This window comes from Castor canadensis, chromosome 9 (assembly GCF_047511655.1).
Source record: "Castor canadensis chromosome 9, mCasCan1.hap1v2, whole genome shotgun sequence".
Lineage (NCBI taxonomy): Eukaryota > Metazoa > Chordata > Mammalia > Rodentia > Castoridae > Castor > Castor canadensis.
In genome coordinates, this window is record NC_133394.1 from 51,358,484 (window position 1) to 51,381,343 (window position 22,860).

General features: G+C 35.8%; 2 pseudogenes; both read right to left on the bottom strand.

Moving 5' to 3' along the window:
* Positions 1–3,144: 3,144 nt before the first annotated feature.
* Positions 3,145–5,755, bottom strand: LOC141410878 (phosphatidylinositol 4,5-bisphosphate 3-kinase catalytic subunit beta isoform pseudogene; annotated as a pseudogene).
* Positions 5,756–5,811: 56 nt separating this feature from the next.
* LOC141410879 (phosphatidylinositol 4,5-bisphosphate 3-kinase catalytic subunit beta isoform pseudogene) lies at positions 5,812–6,462 on the bottom strand (annotated as a pseudogene).
* Between the last annotated feature and the right edge of the window lie 16,398 nt (positions 6,463–22,860).

Consider the following 22,860-nt stretch of genomic DNA (forward strand, 5'->3'; position numbering starts at 1 on the left):
TTTAACTTGAGAAAATTACTTAGACATTATATGGTACACATGAAAGGCACATTATTGTGACAGTAAAATGTATGATATCATCTCTAAAAGTACAGTTGATATCCCAGGGGAAACTAACTTATGCTTCAGTTAAGCACAGCTCAGCAAATACTGACTCTATTATGTGCTGATCGTTTTGAAAAGGGATAAAATGATAATAAGAACAAAATTAGTACTTTCAAGGAACTTAAAATCTAAAAAGAGTCACAGAGTTCAAACAAGTTGTAACTAACTTTATGCATCATAAAGTGTGGTGAAGTTCCAAAAGTAGCAAAGTGAAAAAGTAATTGACTCAGTTTGGAGAATTTAGAAAGTACAATATGTGAACTGGCCTTGTCAGGATGAACAGGGTTTCACAGATGAGGAAAGATGTGTAAGATGGTGTCTGGGTCTGTAAAACAGTCTCTTGGGCTTCAAAGTACAAGCAATTTAGGACTCGAGGAAGAGGAAGAAGAGGAGAATGTAGGAAGAAAAAGGTTTTAACAGAAGAAGATGGGGAAGAAAAAGAGAAAGAGCTTGAGAAGTGGCAAGCAAAGAGCTAGAGAAGTAGCCACCCAAAAAAATGAGGAAGAAAGGGGTAAAACAGAAGGAAGAGAAGAGGAATAATTCAAGAAATATCAAAGAAAGAGTCTGGAGAAGCAGGTTGGGACTGGATAACAAGGGACTTTGCTGAGTTTGAAACTCATCCTCTAAGCACAGAGAGTCAATGAAGAAAAATATATGGGGAAAGACATGGTGAAATTTGCAATGTGAAAAGTTTACTCTGGTAACACCATGGACAAAAGATTGCAAGGGCAAGTCTGGAATATGGAAGATCAAATAGCAACCTATTGTAATGATTCAATTTAAAGATAAGCAGTATTTCAACACAAGTCCATTGGTGATGTTAAGAGAACACAGACTTGGGATATAACACATGCTGACCACCTGGGTATTGAAGGTGAAAGAACAGAGAAAGTATCAGATACCCTCTGAGTTCTCTGGCCATTGGATAGAGGCTGTGACATTTTGTTACACAAACAGGGAAAAGAGACAGTGGAATAGTTGCAGAGTGGTAAGAAAGGAGCCAGTTTGCTCAGCTCTGCATATTTGGACTGAGGGACATACAGGACCTCTAAGTGAGGACAAGCACATGCATATTAAGGGATATTAGTTCTTAAGTCTCAATGTAAGTCCCTAAAATGGATGATATCATCTCCAGAGAAAACAGAATGAGAAGAGGGGTAAAAACCCTGAAGAACATCAAACTTAAAGCATACTTTGAGTAAGATGTGCTCTAATGAAAATGTCACAGGGATAGGAGAAAATCCAGAAAAGCACAATGTCAGGGAATGCAGTTTCATGGAAATAGTGTCAAGGAGGGAAGGCTCACCACTGTTAAATGTAGAACAAGACTGAAAAATATCTGTTGGACTTGGCAATTAAGAGATGAAAAGTGACATAATATTAATTTCAGTGTGATGAAGTTGAGTTCAAATTGCAAATGGAAAGGAAGGAGGAAAGGTATTTTATTCGTAAGATTTGTCACCACAGTAATTAGATCCCCTGCACAGACAGCAGACACAGTGTTGAAGAGGGGCCCCATAGCCAGGAGCAGTGGCTCATGATGGTAATCTTAGCTACCCCAGGAGCAGAGATAGGGGGGTTGCAGTTTGAAGCCAGACTGGACAAATAGTTCTCAAGACCCCATCTTAAGATACCCAACACAAGAAAAGCACTGGCAGAATGGCTCAAGTGCACTCTACAGTGCCTGCCTAGAAAATGTGAGGCCCTGAGTTCAAACCCCAATACTTCTCCTCCACAAAACTGAGGGCCACAGAAAGACTGTGATCACCCAATGGATGGAAGAGCATGTGTGGCTAAGGATGACTCTGGGGTCCACATGGCAGGGTTCAGGTCTGCATGTTCCACCTTCTCTCTCTGATCTTGCCCCAGCTATGTGCAGTGTCTTCTGTCTCTGTTTTCTCCCTTGTAAATTGTGGACAATAACTGAGTCTGTGTGATAATATCCTCCCAAGAGCAGATCAGATAATATTTCTCTGGCCTTTAGTGATAAGAAGAATGATGCTGATTTGCTAGATTATGATGATGTTGATAAGACCCTAAAGACAGTGAGTATAGATAGAAAAGAGAAGTGCTCTAAGTGCTATTCTGTATCTGCTTCTTTTAGAAGACAACACAAGCTTGAGCAAGAACTAGCAAAGGAGACAGAACTGAAGCAGCTGGGGAGGTAGAAGGAAAACCAGGAAAGCATGTTCAGAAAGGCAAAGGTAAGATAGTCTTTCAAGAGTGGATAATCAATTGAGTAAAATGATACTAAGTAAAATAAGGACTTGAAATTGATCAATGGATTTAGCAAAGTGAAAATATTTCATAATGGTGGCAAGAATGGTTTCATAGACACTGTGTATGTCTTTATGATACCTTAAACAATTGTGTGTGAGCAGGTGAATGGGCAGGTGTTTGTCTGTGACAATATATATGATTTGAATTGGGCCAATGAGAAATGGCTGATATTTTCAAGGAGACTGTGAGAAAGAAGATTGTACACTTCTCTCAGAGAGCTAATGGGAAAGATGCCATTGCCTGTACTAAGAAACCCAGGATCCCTGGAGGCTGTTGGAAGGTATCTTGCAGTCTTGAAAAGGAGCAATTTTACCAAGAATAGAAATGAGGCAAAATATAGTTATCAATAACATAATTGACCTACTGATTATCCAAACTCCAACATACTTAATACTTATCCTCCCTATAGTTTGCTTGGCTCCAGATAGCTATATGTATAAACACATTTTATATACATATATACGTATGTATAGATGTACGTATATATGTATATATATATATATTCCATATATTGTTGATTTTTCTGTTACTTTCAACAGAATTATTTCTGACATTGCAATTTATCAAGGCTGAACTCACACAAGCTTGATTAGGGGTTACTGGAAGGACTATGGACAGTCAAGAAAAATAACTCCCCATATTCCATATATTACACATGACTGAATGTTGCCTTTCTGTTTATTTCCTTAGTTTAAATATGTTCTTTCATTTATAAAATTATTTTTTTTAAAATTAAACAACCTTTAATAAAATTCCTATGGAAAACTCAGTCACAGGGCAAGAACTCAGCTGTCTTTCCCATTCATTGAGGACTGAGAGCCCCCAATATCCTTTGGAGAATAAGCAGTGGTTCTGCTGGATCGTGCCAGTACTCAGAGTGTCTACTTCACCTGCACATCAAGCCAGTAGTTCCTATTGCACATATTAACATTATTCACCACCCAGCACCCTAAATGTGTGGTACCTCAAGAAATAAACTGAAGACTTCCATGTGGCATGAAACCATTTCAGTGTGAACTAGTATCATTGAAAAATCACATTATTACAAGTTTTAATAAATACAGTAAGAATAGCTGGCATTTTACTAAAATACTGAATTTTAGGTCTGGAGTTTATTCCATAAATAGTTTCCTTTTCATTTGCTTGCTTTCATCCATACATCTGCTCAAGTATTATGTACTATGAAGTGAATTCTTTCACAGATACCATATAAAAAGTGTATTAATATGTGCCTCATTACAGAAGCAGCTGGAAGAACTGGATCGCAGTTAACCAACTGAAAGGTAACTTAGGAAAAAGCTCCGCTTTTTGTAAAACTTTAAATACAGGCTAGAGAATACCAAAGAAACATCTTTTTATATAGAACTCCCACTAGAAATTTTATAAATATAAATGCAGCATGTTTTATATATATATATATTATGTTCATCTCACCAACAGATTTTCAGCAAGTCTGGTTGGAATGATACTACCAGGGTAGATAAATATTAACAAAATTAATGAGTTTCCATAGGATTAAAAGATTTCTTTTGAAAAATAATCTTAGATTCAGATTATAATTTGTACTTTATACAATTTTAAAAGGGAAGGAAGATAACTTTCTTTGATGCTTCATTTGGAAAATAAGAACAGTCCCCAGGTGTGGACAAGTTGTTGGCTGAATGGTAACACCTGGTCACAACGCTGAAAATAAGTATTTACACCTTTCTCATAAAGTACCAAACACTTTAAAAAACAAAAAAGAGACATCAAACAATCCCTAGTAGCATTTATTCCTTGGCGTGCAAAGTCAGCAGGAAATGATTATCCATAATGCTGACAGGATTCATGATGAGTCTTGGAAGCATTCAAAAAGCAGAGTGTAGTTGTCAGGGATTGTTCACATTAGTTTCTGTGGGGTGCCTTGTTCTTATTTATCTCTGAGTTCATATAAAGGATTTCATTCCCTTTATAACATCTCTGGCAGGGTCTTGTTCAATTTAGTGCAAATGCAAAATGAAAACAAAACAAAACTAAGGGGAACATTAGGAGCAAAGGCTGGTCGTTAAGATCTGTAGTCTTTCCGGACTGTGTGGGCCATCCAGTTCACTTTAGTAGTCCAGCTTTCCCTGAGTGCCTCATCAAATTTTTGCTTAAATTGTTTGAGTGCTTCTTCTTCACTTTTCCCTAAAGCAAGAGAGTCCTTAAGATACTGTATATCCTTGACTGATGTGAGCTCGGGGAGTCCTGCAGTCAACATCAGTGCAAAGAGAGTGATGAAGAGATTCCCATGCCGTCATAAAATCAGGTATGCATCTTCACAACACTGGCGGAACTGGCCAAATTTTTCTGTGTTTCCTGTTTTTCCTTGTTGAATGACATGAATAAAGTCATAAGTAAGAATAAAAGGCACTCGCTCCCTTTTAATACCAAATTTAGATTTGAAATTTCCAAGAATATGTCCAAAGTCGATGTGGAAGAGCTGGCCAGTTTTTTTTACCATGATGTTGTCACTATGTCTGTCACCAATCCCGAGGACATAAGAAGCTACACAGTAGCCAGCACAGGACAGGGTGAACTCCTCAATTGCTCGATCCAGGTCATCCCCAGAATTGTATTCCTTAAGCCAGTTGAGAAGGGCGTCTTTGTTGAAGGCTGCTGCAGCAGCCACATTGCTACTGTTCAGGTGAATGTCAGCAATCGTCTCAGAGGTGCTCACAACCTCAATGAGGCCAGAGCGAGCTCCTGTTGCTAAACAGCCATAAGGCAGCATCCGAAGATCCAGACCAGCTTCTTTCCAGAGCAAATCCATCAAGCGCAACATTTGGAGTGTTAACATATCCTGTCGCAAATCATCACCGTTTTAAAAAATCACTCCGACCGAATCCTCACCAAACACCTTGTTGCTGTACACCAACCACAACGGCTTCATTTTGGAGTCCATGTATTTGCACTTTTCCACATAGAGTTCTGAGAGGATGACACATGGATTCAGAGGTGACTGCAGGTCAGAGAGGGCTTCCCGGTATGCATTCTGTTTTAAACAAGTGTGCATGGCCTCCTTTCCTTTAGCTCTGTTTAGCTTCATTGCATTCAGTTTGATTAAACTATTTAAAGTTTTTAACTTGTTGAGTGCTTCAACCTGTTTAGAAAGCACTTTCATGTGTCCCACGCTTCCTCGACAGTACGCTTCAAGGATGACACCAAATTGTACTGACACAGCAGGAATGTGCACCTCTGACCTAAGATGCCAAAACAGAAACTGCCCTATCCTCCAATTAGCAAGTGCTCTTTCTAGTAGGAATCTAGAGAGCGCACAATCAAGAAAAGGCTCGTATTTTAAAACTTGCACCAGTTGTAGAAGATACTGAGACAGTTCTTCATCACTCATCTGTCGCAGGCAGCTCACAGCGTACTCCCGGACATACTGGTCTGGATAGTTGAAATCTAGAAGTTCCAGAGCTTCCGGGGGGGGGGGGGCAGTTTAGGCCAAATTTGAAGTAGCGCCTGAAGCTGAGCCACATCTTCAAGTTTATTCCACTTGATTGAAAGGAGGAATTTTGGCAGTGACTGTGGGAAATTCTCTCTGCAGTCTTGTCGCAAAGTCCAAATAAGATCCATTTCATTCTCACACAGCTGAGACAGGGGATCCCTATCCAAGATTTCTTTCAGTACCGCAAGAAACTTTTTTCCTCCTCGACTTGACACATTAGCACTATCACTGCTTGCAATCTCAGCTGCCTTTTCAATAATCTTATCAAAAGGCGGGTAATAATAGGGATGCTTTTTATTCTCTGGAAATTTAATGTGCAAAGCAGTTGCATTTTCAGTGTAAGGATTCGTCTGAACAGTTCCCATTGGATTCAACATTTCTTCAAGCTCATCAGGAAATGAAGACCAGCTGTGCAGTATCACGTCTCCAGACCTCAACTGTCCTTTAAAGTCAAAGACCATCGTGTTCACCCATGCTACAGGATAATGCACTTTTCCAGCTTTCCGGATGGTCTGGTATTTAGAGGGATTAATAGCTTTAGTTGATTTCTTCGTTTTTACTTTATCCAAAACCGCATAGACAGTAAAACATAACCGAGCCATTCTTGGCAATTAAAACTAAACTGAAAAGCTATAGATTGTTTAAATTGAAAAACTATAATTATTTCCTAAGAAGATTCTGGGAAGATGATAGAATTTGAAATACTTATTTCTTACAAATTTCTATCTTAATCTGTTTGTCTATCTTGAACCAAGCAACAGTCGGTTTTGGTAAGTTGTTCTGAAAAAGTCTTGGCAGAAGAGATAGTGTAGGGACTTTCAAAAATGGGCTATGCTTGGGTCTGAAAATCAAACTCAGAGACCCTCGAGGTAGAGGTTGCTCTTCATGAGTTCTGGGCAAAGCCTCAGAGTTGTGTTTACCCTAAGCATCTAAAATCAGTATCATTCATGTGGTCAGTCTGACTGACCACCATGAAGCCCAAGGAGTGGTATGTGGTAGGCACAGTCTTCACTATTTCTGATATGGAAACAGAAAGAGGAGTAGGAAGTTTCTCTCTGCTGCTTACAGAGAGTCTGTCTGTCTCATTTTTCACAATTCCCCAGGGAGGTAGACAGGAGATGCTTTGATTTTTATCACTTATAGGGCCATCTACACTCCTAAATTGGTAACCAGATCTTCAGGTTACCAAAAAAAAAAAAAAAACCATCAAACTATTAGAATTATCACCTGAAAGAATAAGGTAAAAGTATTCAATGAAATAGGGCTTCTGGCAGATTTATGACAAGTTGAGCCACAGAGCATGAATATTTTAGTACATCACACTCCCACGCAAAGTGTGTGCCTGTATGCACACATTAATAAAATAGATAAGACACACATAGTTCTCTGATTGAGAATGCATCTTTTATAGTGTTAAATAAGAATTCTTGAGATAAAAAATACAGTAAAATAAAAGCCTAATGAGTTTACAATTAAAAGTATTTCACTATCTCAACAAAACTTGAAGGGTCCAGTGACAAGATAGAATTGGGATGAGAGAAGATTTGACATTAAGACCATTCCAAATGTCTCATCTGATGGGATGAAGCAGAGAAGATAAGCAAGTTGAGGTATGCTAAAGGACTCATCTTATTGCAGTAAGAGAGGTGACCATTAAAAGTGGAATGCCATGGTGGAATAAATTGGTAACTTATTTATAAAGACGAACAAGAGAAATCTGTGTCTGACTCTAAGCATCAGAAGAAGGGGCTTACACTCATCCCCAAACCAGACAAGGACATATCCACTACAGGCCAATCTCCATAATGAATACTGATGAAAAACCCTTAATAAATTAATGGCAAACAGAATCCAACATCAGAAAGATCATTCACCATGACAAAGTCAGTTTCATCCCAGGGATGCAGGCATGGGTAGTTCAACATATGCAAAACTATAAATGTAATACAGCACATTAATAGAAGCAAAGACAAAAACCATTTGATCATCTCAATAAATGCAGAAAGAAAGAAAAAGAAAAATTTACTTAAAATGATTGAAGAACTGAAAACAATGAAGTAGAGAAAAATACCAAATTAATGCAAGCAAAAATAATGAAGGAAGGACAATATTAATATCAAATGATACAAAACTTCAGGTTAAAAGCACTAACCTAGATAAGAAGACTGGTGCCATGATAAATGTCACAACACATGAAGAAAATGCATTGAATGAATGTCCTGATCCACAAGGTGAAAAATATGTAAGGCAAAAACTATGGCAAGGAGAGGAAAATCTGATGAAAAATACATGTATGGGGGAGATTTAAATACATCTTTTTTCAAATCAGCCACAAAGACCTGGTAAAGATAAAAAGCCTGGAAAGTATTATCAATAAATTCAATTTAAAATATACAGGAGATTTTCTCTTTACAGTTGTTATTCTAAAATTTAATATGCACTTAGTTACAAAAGTGTTTTTAAATGTTTTCAAAGAAGAGAGTTTACAAGTCATTTTATTTCTCATTATAATACAGTAATATGCTAATAAATAATTAAAAGGTAGATAAAATATTATACTACTTGTAAGTTAAAAAAAAACTTCTGTTTACCAGCAGATATCAGCCGGGAGCAGCTGCTAACAACTGTAATCCTCGTTACTCCAGAGGCAGAGACCAGTAGAATCATGGTTCAAAGCCATGAAAATAGTTTGTGAGACCCTATCTCAAAAATACCTAACACATAAAAGGACTGGTGGAGTGGTTCGAGTGGTAAAGCACCTGCCTAGAAACTGTGAGGCCCTGAGTTCAAACCCCAGTTCCACCAAAATATATATACATATATACATATATGTTTAAAAAGTCAAGATAAATAAATACTAGAGGACACAAAGCTGTACTCGAAGGAAAATTCATAGCCTTCAATCATTATTAAAAGAGAAAATAAATGTTAAAGAGAATTAATAGTCACCTTAAAATACAATAAATCATTTAAAAAGAAAACAATTTATGAAAACAGAAGTTGGAAGCAAGGAAATAAAAACAAAAACTGTAGAAGGAATAGACATATTTATTATTTAAAAAAATCAACTGAATAAGAAAATCTTTTGTCTCATTAAAGAAAGAAAAAAAAGACACATTAAAATGTCCAAAACTTGGAATGAGGAATGAAAAAAGGAAACAATGATAAATGTAAGACAGTAAAAGAATTATAAGAAAATAATACATTAAGTTTTATTGCAGTAAATTTGAAAATCTATAGTAACTGTGTGGTTTCCTTGAAATGCATAAATGCTCACAATTAATTTAAGTAATAGAAAACATCAATATATTTATGACTAAAGAAGAGACTAAGAAGTTGCTTAAAACTTGTTATTGGAGCCTAGTGCATGGCTCATACATGTAATACTACTTGGGAGGCTGAGATTGGGAGGATCAAGGTTCCAGGCCAGTCGGAGCATAAAAGGTCATGAGATGCCCCCACCCCCACCTCAATGACAAAAGATAAGCATGGTGGTATGCACCTCTCATCCCATCTAAAACAGGAAGTGTAAATAGGATACTTACAGTCCAGGCTGGTCAAGGCAAAAAAAAAAAAAAGCAAGATTTTTATCTCCAAAATAACCAAAGAGAAAAGGGTGACTCACAGGGTGAAGCACCTGCCTAGCAAGCACAAAGCTCTGACTTCAAACTCCAATACCACCAACAAAAGAAGCAAAATTTGTTATTGAATAAATCACCAGTAGCAGATACGTCCCCAGCTAAGTTTACCTAAACTTCTATGAACAGGTAATTGCAATGTGATTTAAACTTTTCTAGACCTCAGCAAGAGTAAATACTTTCAAATTAATATTATGAAATTGACACACTCATAAACATCAAAACATAATAATATAATACGAAAAAACAAATCTCAACTATCAAGATGTGTTTAACAGTTTTAACAACCTTGAGTTTAGACTCTAAACTGTGTAATTCTATTACAGAAATGAAAGTACAGCAACATAATACATCACATAATAATTAAATACAGAAAAAATATTAACAATAGAAACTCAAAAGCATATAATAAAATTTAGCTGCCATTTCTAAGAAAAGCATGAATATAACAGAAATAGAATGAATTAGGAAGAAGGCACTTTATGACAGTAAGCCTAGTAAAAATTAAACCGTACCACACTACTGGTGAGAATAGGTCCATGCAATCACTTTTCTATATTCTTTGAGGAATTACTCCTTAGTATAACACTTTTGGAAAACAATCTGCTAGTGTTTGTTTAATTAAAAGTACATATAATTTTGACCTGCAATTCTATCCTGAGAATATATAACCCATAAGAAAAAAATTGCAGAAGATGTATACTCCCAGATATTTCAATATATACTATGGAACTTTATTTAAACATCTTAAAGATATTTACTTAATATTGTTCCAAGTTCCTTGGAGGAATTTATATTATTTTTAATTGACACATAATATTTGTACATATTTGTGGGATACAATTGACAATTTGATACATGTATGCAATGTGTAATATTCTAAAAAGGTCAGTTGGCATGTCCTTCTCCTAAAGCATTTACCATTTCTTTCTGTTGAGGGCCTTCAGACTCCTCTCTTCTGGTTCTTTGTAAAATATATGATGAATTATATCGAACTGTAGTGATCCTACTGCACTACAGAACAGCAGAACTTATTCACACAATATAACTGTATTTTACCCAACCTCCCTCGGTCTCTGCTCCTCTTACCCTTTCTCTTGTTGCCACTATTTTACTTTTTACTTCTATGAGAATATTTTTAGCTTGTACACACAAGTGACCTCATGCAGGACATGTCTTTCTGTCCTTGACTTCTTTTATTTAACATCATGTCCTTCAGTTATATCCGGGAAATGACAGAATTTCATTCTTTGCTATGGGTGAATATATTCTATTGTGTATCTGCAACACATTTTTTCAATTCATTCATCCATTCAAAAGTGGACACCTTATTGACTCCATATCAAAGCAATTGTGAATACTGCTACAATAAACATGAGCGTGCTGACCTATGTTTAATATACTGATTTCATTTCCTCTGGAGATATACTCAGTAAGGGGCTGGGTAGGTGGATCATATGGTAATTCTAATTTAAATTTTTTGAAGAACAACCATACTGTTTTCTATAATGGTTTTACTAATTTACATTGCCATCAATAATGTATAAGAGAACCTTAGGGACATTTAATGTGTTTTGTCTTTTATTGCAGCCTTTTTAAATGGGATGAGATGATTTAATTGTGATTTTGACTTTCATTTCCCTGATGACTAGTGACATTGAGTATTTTTTTCATGTACTGGTTGGCAATTTGAATGTTTCCTTGAAAAAATATAGACTTTTCAGGTCATTTGTTTCTACTGTTGAATTTTTAAAATTTCTTCTATTTTTTGAATATTAATCTTATTAGAAGAATCATCTGTAAACATTTTCTCCCATTCCACAGTTGTCTTTTTCTTTACTTTGTTATTGTTGCCTTTGCTGCATAGCATGTCTCAGTTTGGTACACCCATTTGTCTGTTTTACATTTATTTTCTTTCCTGTGTTTTGGAGTCTTATCCAATGAATCAATGGCAGGGAGTATTTCCTCTATGTTTTTTTTCTTTTATGTTATTATCAGAGATTAAGTTTAGATCTTTGATGCATTTTGAGTTGATTTTTTAAATTCTTTTTTATTATATTATTATTTTACCAGGGGTACATTGTGACATTTGCAAAAGTCCTTACAATATATCATAGTTAAATTCACCCCTTTCAGTTGATTTTTTATATGGTTAGAGATAGAGGCCTTGCTCCTTTCTTGTACACATGCATATCTAATTTGCCCAGCTCCATTTATTTAACACAATGGTCATTTCTCAAATGAACTTTTTGCTGCCTTGTTAGGATCATTTGACTGTAGAAGTGTGACTTCTGGGTTCTGTATTCTGATTCATTCATCTGTGAGTCTGTTTTTATGCAGTACCATCCTGTTTTAATTGCTATAGTAAATAGTGAGTTTTGGTATCAGGTATTATGATGCCTCTAGCTTTGTTTCTTTTCTTCAGGATTACTTTTGTTCTTTAGGATATTTTTTTAGTTATATATGAATTTTAAAGTATTTTTTGTTATTGTTGTACTGGAGGTACATTGTGACATTTACAAAAGTTCTTACAATATATAAATGTTGAATTTACCCCTTCCATCAGTCTCCTTTATTTCCTCCTCCCCATTCCTGGAATAGTTTCAACAGGTCTATTTTATGTGAGGCACACCATTGCCATTTTGACTGAAATTGAATCTGCAGATCACCTGGTTAGTATGAACATTTTAATGATAGTAACTCTTCCAGTTTTTCATTGTAGAGATTATTCACACTTCTTGGGATAAACTTATCTCTAGGCATCATAATTTTTTGAACCTATTGTAAGTGGGCTTGCCTTCTTGTTTTCTTTCCCAGAAATTTTATTCTAGATGTATGAAAATATTCCTGAATGCTGTATGTTGAGTTTTGTATCCTAGGACTTTATTGAATTCTTTAATAGTTCTGAAGGTTTTTATAGGGTCTTTAGGGTTTTCTATATGTAAAATTATGTTTTCTATGAAGAGGGATGATTTGACTTCTTATTTTCCTATCTGGATGCCCTTTATTTCTTTTTCTTATCTTATTGTTCTTTGTGAGACACGTGAGAGAAAACATGCTGCCCTTGTCTTTCTGAGCCTGTCTTACTTCACTTAACATGATATCCTCCAGTTGCATCCATTTACCTTCAAAACATATGGTGTCATTTTTCCTTATGGCTGAATAAAACTACTTTAGATATATTAGATAAATAAGTAGATGGATAGACAGGTAGCTAGCTATATGAAGATATAGATATATATAGAGAGAGATAGCACATTTTCTTAATGCATTTATCCATTATAGGGCATCTGTGTTGTTTCCAGAGCTTGGCTATTGTGAACAGTGCTGCAATAAACAAAAACAGTATAGATGCTCCTCAAAAAACTAAAAATAGAACTACCATATGATCCAACAATGCCACTCCTAGGGATACAATGAAAGGAATGTAAGTCAGGATTACAAGAGAGACACTTGCACTCTGATGTTTATTGCAGCACTGTTTATTGAAAATATTTTGGATATAGGCACTGCTTGGTAAAAACTTCCCTCTTAATACTGATATTGCTATATTTCATGCATAGGCTGTGTTTCCATTTTCTTTTTGTTTTCAAGAAATTTTAAATTTTATCTTTTGATTTCTTTATTGACTCATTGGGGTTCAAGAGTACACTGTTAACTTGCAATACCATTTCTGATTTTCCTTGTTGACTTCTAGTTTTAGTTCACTATGTTTTCAGTTTCTTTGAGTTATTTGACACTTGTTTTGTGGCCTAACATATTCTGGACAATGTCCTATGTGCTGATGAGAAGAATGAATGTATATTCTAAATCTTTTAGTTAAAATATTTTGTAAATGTCCATTAGGTCAATTTAGCCTGATATTGATTAACTCTGATATTTCTTTGTTCACTTTTTGACTGGATCTTTGATCTTTCTTTGTTGAAAGTGGAATGTTGAAGTCCTCAACTATTATTATTAGAGCCCATTTCCCCTTTTATATCCAATAATGTTTGCTTTATATAATTTGGTTGCTCCAGCATTGTGTGCATACTCACTTATAATTGTTATTTTCTCTTATTTCATTGATGCTTTTACCATTATACAGTGACTCTCTTGTCTCCATTTACAAATTTTCATTTAAAGTCTACTTTATCAAATATTTTTATAGCTTCTCTTGACTGCTTTTGGATTCCATTTGAATGGAATACCTTTTTCCCTCCTTCACTTTCATTCTATGTGTATTTACACTGAAGTGAACTCCTATAGACAGCATATTTCTAAGTCTAATTTTTTCTTTAACATAATCAGTGTATGTTTTTTATTTGGAGAATTTAACACAGTTTATTTCAGGTTTGTAATTGATAAGTATGGACATATTCAGTCATTTAAGTTTTTGTTGATTGTTTTGAGTATTCTCTGTTCTTTTCTTCTTGGTCATCTATGTGGTTTAGAAATAAAGGAAAATTTCATGCTATTATTACAGCATATTCCCAAAAGGATCATTTTCCTTTGTCCATTAACAATACATTTCAGTGGAATGAAGAATTAGCCAATTTATTTTCTGTAATGACTATTTAGATATATGCCTATAAAATAATTTAAAATCAAATTGCCAAATATTGATATGTTTTCAAAACCATACTCCATAGGCTATTCATGTTCCAAGAGACTTTTTAATCTATTGTTAATGAGTAGCCTGACCCATTGGAAACTCAGGATGTCCTGAAAGACAACCTGATCCACAAATACCTAGACTCCATCCTGTCTCTCCAGCTAAGGTAACACTTGGTGATGAATCATGTCATTTATTAATGACTACACATAGTGTACTTTGCCTATTTCAAGATACATGAAGAATTATTCAGGATTCACTGTTTAAAAAAACCTTATAAATCCAAGAAGATAGCATACCTTTGAGTAGTAAGATTATGAGGATTTACTGGTGCTGGAATTGGAATCACATAATCATATGACATCAGAACTAGAAAAAGTTTTCACAGGTGACTAATCTGAACTCCAAATTTCATCAAGGGGGCAGTGAGATTGGAAGAGGTGGGAATGACTCTCCAGAACCATACTGCTGATCACTGGAGGAGCAAGAGCTCAAGCTAAGGATTCATGGCTCAGAGATTTTTCTACCATGTAGGGTTCTGGCTCTGCCTGAGTGGCAGTTTTGGACCTTGGTTCCCTTTCCCAGAAAATGTACTTATTTCTTTGGATTGTTGCATAGAGTCATCAAGATTGAACTTATAATGGGCTTAGCTCTGCACCTAGAACATTGTAAGTCCTTGCCCACTGTCACTGCCTCAAACCATGTCTGTCTATCTATATTCTACATTCATACAGTCTTATTAATGATAGACATAAGTGTGTAGGAAAGGCCTGATCCCTCTCTCTCTCTCTGGCAGCCCAAGGTAGGAGGAAGGGAGGGAGGAAAAGAGAAAAAGGTGGGCAGGGAAGGGAAAACAAGGAAGAGAAAGTGTGTGTGTGTGTGTGTGTATGTGTGTGTGTGTGTGAGAGAGAGGGAGAGAGAGAGAGTGAGAGAGATGAAAAAACAAGAAGAATATGAAGAAGAAGAAGGGAGTAAGAGAGAGAGAGAAACCTTGAGTTGAAATACTGTCCCTGCCTCCCTGTGGACTCCGTTTAATGAACATTGTGGCACATTGGAATCAATGAATATATTTTTGGAGTTGTGCTTTCAAAGGTAATAGTACTTAACATTAAGACAAATTTTTCTGCCTGTTTTCACATGCTGACAAAGAATACAATGAAATAATAAACACAATGACACTTTATTTGGATGTCTGGATTCTGCACAGTCATTAAATTCTTTTCCTGGAAAGCCATTATTAACAGCATTAGTTGTAGTTCCCACGCTAGCTTTGAATGGCTTATCATGTGTAGAAGCGCATTTTTCAATAAGTTTTAATGTTCTGATTAATGGAAAAGAGCAGGCTCTCATTGCTTCTTATATAAATGCTGAAAGATGCTTGATAAAACTATCAAATGGTTGAAATGGACTTTTCCAACCAAATAAATGGATTTTTCCAACCAAATAAATAGTTTATATAGCTATAAATCCTAAATAACATTGTAAGTGGGCTAAATAATTCACTATATCTAAGAACATTGTTAATGCTTTCATCAGAATATCTACAAGCATTCTTGAATAGTAGGGATTAAACCCAGAACCTACTATATATGCTAAGCATGTGCTCTACTTCTGAGCTACGTCCCCAGTTCTAATAAGAATACTTAAATTCTTTCATCATCAAAAGTTTCAGAGAGTATAAATATCCTACATCTGTGAGATGGAAAGGAAAAGCAGTCTGTGCATTTTTTAAGAGTCCTTCTTCCCATAAATTTACCACAGACTCATATAAACACAAGCCATATCCTCTGATTTCTGAATAAGAATAAAACATTGAAGAAGTCTGTAGTTTCTTCAAACAATAGAGCAAATTATAAGGAAGAAATGAAAAGTATCCAAAACAACTCACTGGTAATATTTTGATGACTATTCTTGTCCACACATTCCATTCATTCATTCATTAGTTCATTAATCACTCAGCAAATAATTTTTGAGTGCCTATATGTGACAGTCTATGTTCTCAACGCTAGTACTCAAGTCTAGTTATATGTCAAGTGTTAGTAGATGCTATGCAGAAAAATAAAGTGTGTACATGTTAGAGAATAAAGATGTTACTCTAAATAGGTCCATCAGGGAAATCTCTCTGATGAGGTGTCATATGTGCAAAGGCAGTGAAGTGAGTGTGGGAAGATGGGGCTGTCTGGGCAAAGGGGGCAGCAAGACCTGAAAGCTTGTTCAGGATGTTTAGAAAATAGCAAGGAGACCAGTGGGGCTGGACTTCCTGAGGGAAAGGGGAGGGTCTTAGGATGTGAAGGCAGAGAAGTTACAGGGGACAGAGCTCTTGCTCTGTGTGAGTTGGAAAGCTGCAGACAAGCCTGATCAGGGAGGCTCATGATCTGACTGAACTTCTCAAAGAATTTCTCTGGTCACTATGTGGAGCATGGAGTGCAGAGGCAAGGATGGAAGAGGGAAATCAGAGAGAAGGTTCCTGCAGGAGTGCAGGTGAGAGCTGATGGAGCTTGGATGAGAGCAAGGATGCACATTCATGTTTAGTCTGTACTTCCACAGTTCACAAGGGGACCACACACATGCCTTACATTCTATCCAAACTTTTCATGGACTCTTGGTCCTCCATCCCATGACCCTCTACTCATTCCTTCCATTAACTGATAGAAAAAGCCTGTCAAGGGGGTCAAGTTTCACATTTCTCTCCATTTTCATAAACCACTCATGGAGGGCTTTTTTTAAAAAATGCTTTTTCTACAATAGCTGAATCATAATCTCTTTTTCAGCTGTATAAATTGTCAGTATTTTTACTACCTTTTCTATTTGGTTGCCTTTTTCTTACTTTGCAAGCACATTATAGGTATTAATTATTTTTGTGTCATGTATTATAAATGTTCTTTCCCAATTTATTATGCACATTCTGATTTTATTTGTGACTTTATGTTTTGTCATACATTTAAGATATCTTGCATAATCAATTATATCTATTTATCTTATAGCCTCTGGGCTTCCTGCCTTTCTTTAAATCATCTCCCCTAGAGGGGGCAGAGTGGGTGATAAGGGAGGGGGTGGGGGCAGGGGGGAGAAATGACCCAAGCCTTGTATGCACATATGAATAATAAAACAAAAAAAAATCTCCCCTAAATCATACATATAATCCAAACTTTCTTCTAAAACTTGCTATGCAATTTTGCTAATTGAAGAGTGAAATACAGATCTATTTGATATCTGATTTAATCATATGTATGTACCAACTTCATTTTTCATACCTGAAAATTTGGGGGGATTGGTTGTTTGTTCATTTTACGGGCTTGGGGTGTAAACTCAAGGTGTTTACTTGCATAACAGGTACTCCAGTCCATCTTGCTCTGGTAATTATAAAGATGGGATCTCTTGAACTGTTTGCCTGGGCTGGCATCAAACTGCAATTCTCTGATTTCAGCCTCCCAAGTAGCTAGGATTTTAGAAGAAAGCCAGTGTTACATGGCTGATTTTGGTTTTTATTGTTGGTTTCAATTATCATGACATGCAGGCTGCCAGCATTAGCAATTATTCTTTGAGAAAGTGTTGATTTCCCCCATGTGTGGTTATCTGTGGTCACATTCCTCTTCTCTCTTCTGAAATGAAGACAGGTGCTTGCCACCCACCTCTAGGCCTCTGATGTTTATGAGATTGTTTGCTTTCAACAGCATTTCACATCTTATCTGAATCTGGCAGATGCTAGGCACAGGGGCTGATGCCCACCTCCTGCATTTCCCCTATCCAGATCCTTCATCGATTGCTTCCAGCCCAGTTCACTTAACAGTAGGTACTGGTAGGAGATTAAAGAGCAGGAGGAAAATAGGAGCCAAGCCATTCCTCCTCTCTCCTCTGAGTCAAGCAATGTCTGTGGAGACAGCTGGCCCTTCCCAGATCCCACTCAGTACAGTCATTCTAGTTCCAGGCTTCTACATGATCATTTTCTTCCTTCATCCCCCTACATGGAGTGGTGTCCTGGGGTTGCTAATCTCCTCACTGGCTCCATTTTGTATTCTTAGCTCTCATTTTCTATCTCCCATTAGATATTAATTCATAATAGTCAAACTCTCTGAGACTGTATATATCTATATAATATAATAATTCTCTATGTGAATTATTGCAAATAAGCTTAGTGAATTGCAAAGTTTTATACATTTTCTAAGTAGAGTTCTATAAAATTACTTCTCTGACAAAGCTGGACCCTCTTGTTTAGAAAGCTGTGGATATCCAGGGAAACTCACAGGCCCTTGGGTTTATCACATCTGGAATGAAAACACAATGGCACCACATTTCCCTAAGACTTCTCAGAAAAACAGGATACTCTACCCAGGTGAGTGGAAGCAGAAACAGTAGGTGATTGTCAGTGATCTAACAACTCAAAGAAAGTCACTGCAAAATCTGAAGGGCAAGTCCCTTGACAACTCATGCCAATTTTACTGGCTTCCTCCAAGGCAGACTCCCGGTTTATGAATCAAGTTGTGGGGGTTGCTGTTGTTGGTATTGTTGTTATACTTGTTTTATTTTTGTTTTGGTTTTCCCTCTCCCAGCTCTTTGTGCAAATGTATTCATTTGTAAGCATATTTTGAAATTGCATCTTTGTAATCACTTTCTAAAAGAAGGTTATCTAAACCCTGACCCAAATTGTAATTTAAAAAACAAAACAAAACAAAACTGAATCCTGTTACTATCCCAATGATATCAATCAGTCCAGAGATTCTTTTTCCTCTCTGCATTCATTCAAGAAACATAAAGTGGATCACCAGACCTGCTCTTTGAGAGCTGATAAATGGTGAACAGGCAAAGGCACCTCAAAGAGGGAGAGGGTGAGCAAGTAAGAGGTGTGTTGCCCACCGAGCACATGCGTGCACATTCACACACACGTACTTATCTGTGACCAAATGCCGAATTGGAAAATTTAAGGAAAATTTATGTGTGCTATGTACCTATTGAGCATGGGTTTACTGCAGGTAATGAAAATACTGCATTATTATCAGTAGTAATTGTGTGTCTCCTAGAGGGACTCGACCATGCTGGTCTCTAAAAGGAACGAGGTTAGACCCAACATGACTGCTTTTCTACCTTTGAGTTTTTCTCATGGGTTGCTCTGTGACATTTAATGGTCATTTAATTAATCTTAAAGTGCACATGAACAAGCTGTAAGTAAACTTGGGGGCTTAGCGCTGAGATTAGAGAGATATTGCTCCAGGGAAATTGATGTTTTCAGTGTTTCTAGGCCAACAGTTCTCTCTGTCAGCAGCAAGTCTATTAGAAAATTAATGGATAAGAACACTGAAATCCTTTTAAATTAAAGGAAACACCATATTTGAAGATTATGGCTGATGGAAAGATGCAATGAAACACATGCTAATGATAAAAGGAGCATGCTGTTTAAGTAATGGCATTCTTATTCAGAAAAGCAAGAATCAAGAGAATTTCACTTGAATGAATAGTTTTTAGAGTAATTTTAGTTTCATCCTATATTGCATGTTCCTTTCTGTGGTGTTTCAATACATTTTATCTGCTGATCTCCTTAGAGGTTTGGCTTCAGGAGAATCTGAGGTAACTGTGTAGTAAGAGCCACAGAGATGAATGTAGGTGCAGAACTGTAAAATGTTTAAGCTAATGTGCGAGAAACAAGGGTACTATCTGTTCACCTTCCTTTTTTCCCTGAATTTTCTAATTAGAAAATTCTCATTAGAACTTTTTCCTCTCTATTATTTAATCTCATTAAAACTGTTATTCTCATTAGAACTACCTTTCCTCTCTATTATTTAATCTTCACTATAAATAAACCTGGTAAACAGATTCTTTCCCTTGAAGAGAGTATTCTCAAAATCTGAAGTGTAATATTTTTTAAGCCTACAAGAGGTTAGATTTGGAAGAATCTCCTAGAAAATGAAGATTTCTCTCATTAATAATGATATAGTGGCTAGGAAGTAGAAGACACAAGAGGTGTTGGCTGTAGAAAAACTTAAGGGGTAGAGGAAGGATGCCTTGTCATCATGAGTCCTGATGCACAATGTAGAAAGGATCAAAGTGTGATCAAGTAACATAATAATTTTTAACTGATGACATTACAAAGAGAAGGGGAAATACTAAAGACATTACTGAATAGTGTGAGACACTGTGGAAAGAAATCTAGTTAGGAAAATTCAAAGGAACAAAATCACATGCACAACATAATCTGCTAACTACCAGTTTACTAATCTCCTCGGTTAGTTTTGCAGATTTGCTTGCTTTCTTGCTTGTTTGTTTGTTTGTTTTAGTAGAGAAGGTACAGCTCTATGTAGCCAAGACACTCAATTCAAGGAAACAAGCTCACCGAACACTTAAAGGGCAATGCATCATGCTTATGTGGCAGGGGTCTTCAAGAACAAGAAAGCCCTCAAAGTTTGTAGCTCAGGTCATGTGTTCAGAGCAGTACTCACTAGTTGAATGCCTCAGTTTACCACTCTTTCTTAGAAAACAAGAAATGTAAGCTTTATTTTTCTTCATTCTTGCTTAAGTAGTTACGAATAGAAAGAAGTTCTTATTTAATAGGGTAATTTGAAAAGAATTCTCTGAAGAATCAAAATCTAATCTCAATGCACAAAGTAACTAAAACATAAATAAATTGAAGTTTCCCAATGGTGCTTTGTGTGAATCTCACTGATCTCTGTAACAAGATTTGGTTTTCTTTTTTCACAATAGTGCTATTTTAACACCTACCCACAAATGAGAGCTATCAGTATTTCCAACAAATAACTAATGCAGAAGGATTAGAAAGAACAGAAATAATAATTTCCTTGTAGGTATAAACAAAAATGGTCAACTATGATGTGTTGGATGTAGCTTATCTGCCATTTGTCTTAAGTCCATGGGGAAGAGAGAGTTCCTGGCTTTACAAAACAAAATTTAAAAAAATCTAAGTACTCAACTTCCTTTACCTCTGAATATCTTTTGACGCCCAAGAAAGGAGTTATACTTTTCTAAGGTTTCTCTGATCTAAATAGTTTTTAAGAGTTGCCTTTCTCTTTGTTTTATTCTAGAGTATCACTGTTACTCCTACCCTGCAAACAAAATGGGAAATGAAAATTGACTTGTCAAGTTAAAAAATATAAGTGCTTTTTTTTTTCTAAAAAAGGTAGGACTTGGTAATGATTATGATTATGTATTCTGTGGTAAATCTGTTTCTTGGTTATATTTATTTTTTAAAAATTCACAACCAAGAGCTATGTTAGAATCCATTAATTGTGAAAGTTTTCTTTATAAGATGAAATCAAAAATAAAATTCATGAGAAAGGATGAATTTAGTCAGCACAGAGCTTCTGAGGCCCAAGCTTGAGGGACTGAAAAGAATGAATAAAATAAAGAAGCTATTGCTTTAACTTTTGAATGTGAAGATTAAACAAATACCTAAGTCTCTTTTCCCTAACTTATTCATGCTTCCATGTGGGTTAGGATTATTCAGAGATTATTTTTCAGACAATTCCCCAAGCTCTGGCACAAGATTGGCAACATTCATATAATTTTCTTCTCATTTAAAGAATGCTGTAGGAGAAGAAAAATAAAATCATTTTACTTATAAGTTATAAACAACTTCACTGACAAAGAGCTTCATGGGATATTTATTTTGGTAAAATAAATCAGCATTGATATAGAGTAACTGATTTGAGGAAAAAGGATGTCAAAGAGAAAACAACAGAGAAATGTAAATTAAAAGTAATACAAGGAAGATGTTTATCAACCGGAAGGGACTAGTTTATTTATTGTCATATATTTCCAACAACAGCATGCTGTAAGTATACTAAAATCTCTGTATTTTAGAAGCTCCTTTAATATTTAGTTCAGTCTTCAGGAACTGTCTACTGAATTAAATATGTTTTGTAAATGTTTGTTCAGATTCTGATACAGCAAATATAGCAAAACTTTCCCTCTCTTATTCCTATTCTCTTTCCTTTCATTTTATAGGAGTATCACAGGGTAGAGAGTTTGGCATTCCATGTCCACTTTCAGTAACTAAGCTGAAAAACTCTTAAGTTTTGAGTCTTATGATCCATGCAGAAATAGCAATAGAGTGTTATTACCAATAGGTAAATGTTCAGGAGATTGTAAAGTTGATATCCCATTGATAATTTGAAATTGGCCAAAGTGAAAGCATTTACAACATGATAACTGTCAAAGGCTATAACTCAGGACTACCCACAACCCCAACTTTTGAGCTGGTGAGAAACATTTACTAGCACCATTAGTCACAGTTACTCCTTGCCTTTTTCATAACATGCCAAGGAAAATAAAATCTACTATGTAATTTAGCTTTGACCAAAACCAAAACAATCTAAAGATACTGTATAATTATTTTTAGATCAATAATTTAAGAATTTCAAGAATTGGTGCTATTAAAGAATGTATGCCATTCAAATCAAAGTTGATTAGATCTAGCTGCAAGTGATCCCATTTATTTTAAAGTTAGAAATGGTGAACTACAAGAATTACTCACTTTATTCAGACACCTAGTTTCCTACCTCTGGTTTCTTTCTGCTGTTCCCCTCTCTTGTAATTTTACTCTATTGATTCAGCATTTGACATTATGAGGATACATTTATTTTCTGAGTGATTTTATATGTGAAAAAATCTGTTAGTCATTTGGCATTCTACCATTGAACTAAAATAAAAATGTCAGGTATACACTGCAGATTCATGACATACCACTGAGCACTAATTCTAAACATACATGATGACTGCATCTCTAATGCCATTCAAGAATCTCTAGAGTTCAGAGTCACAAC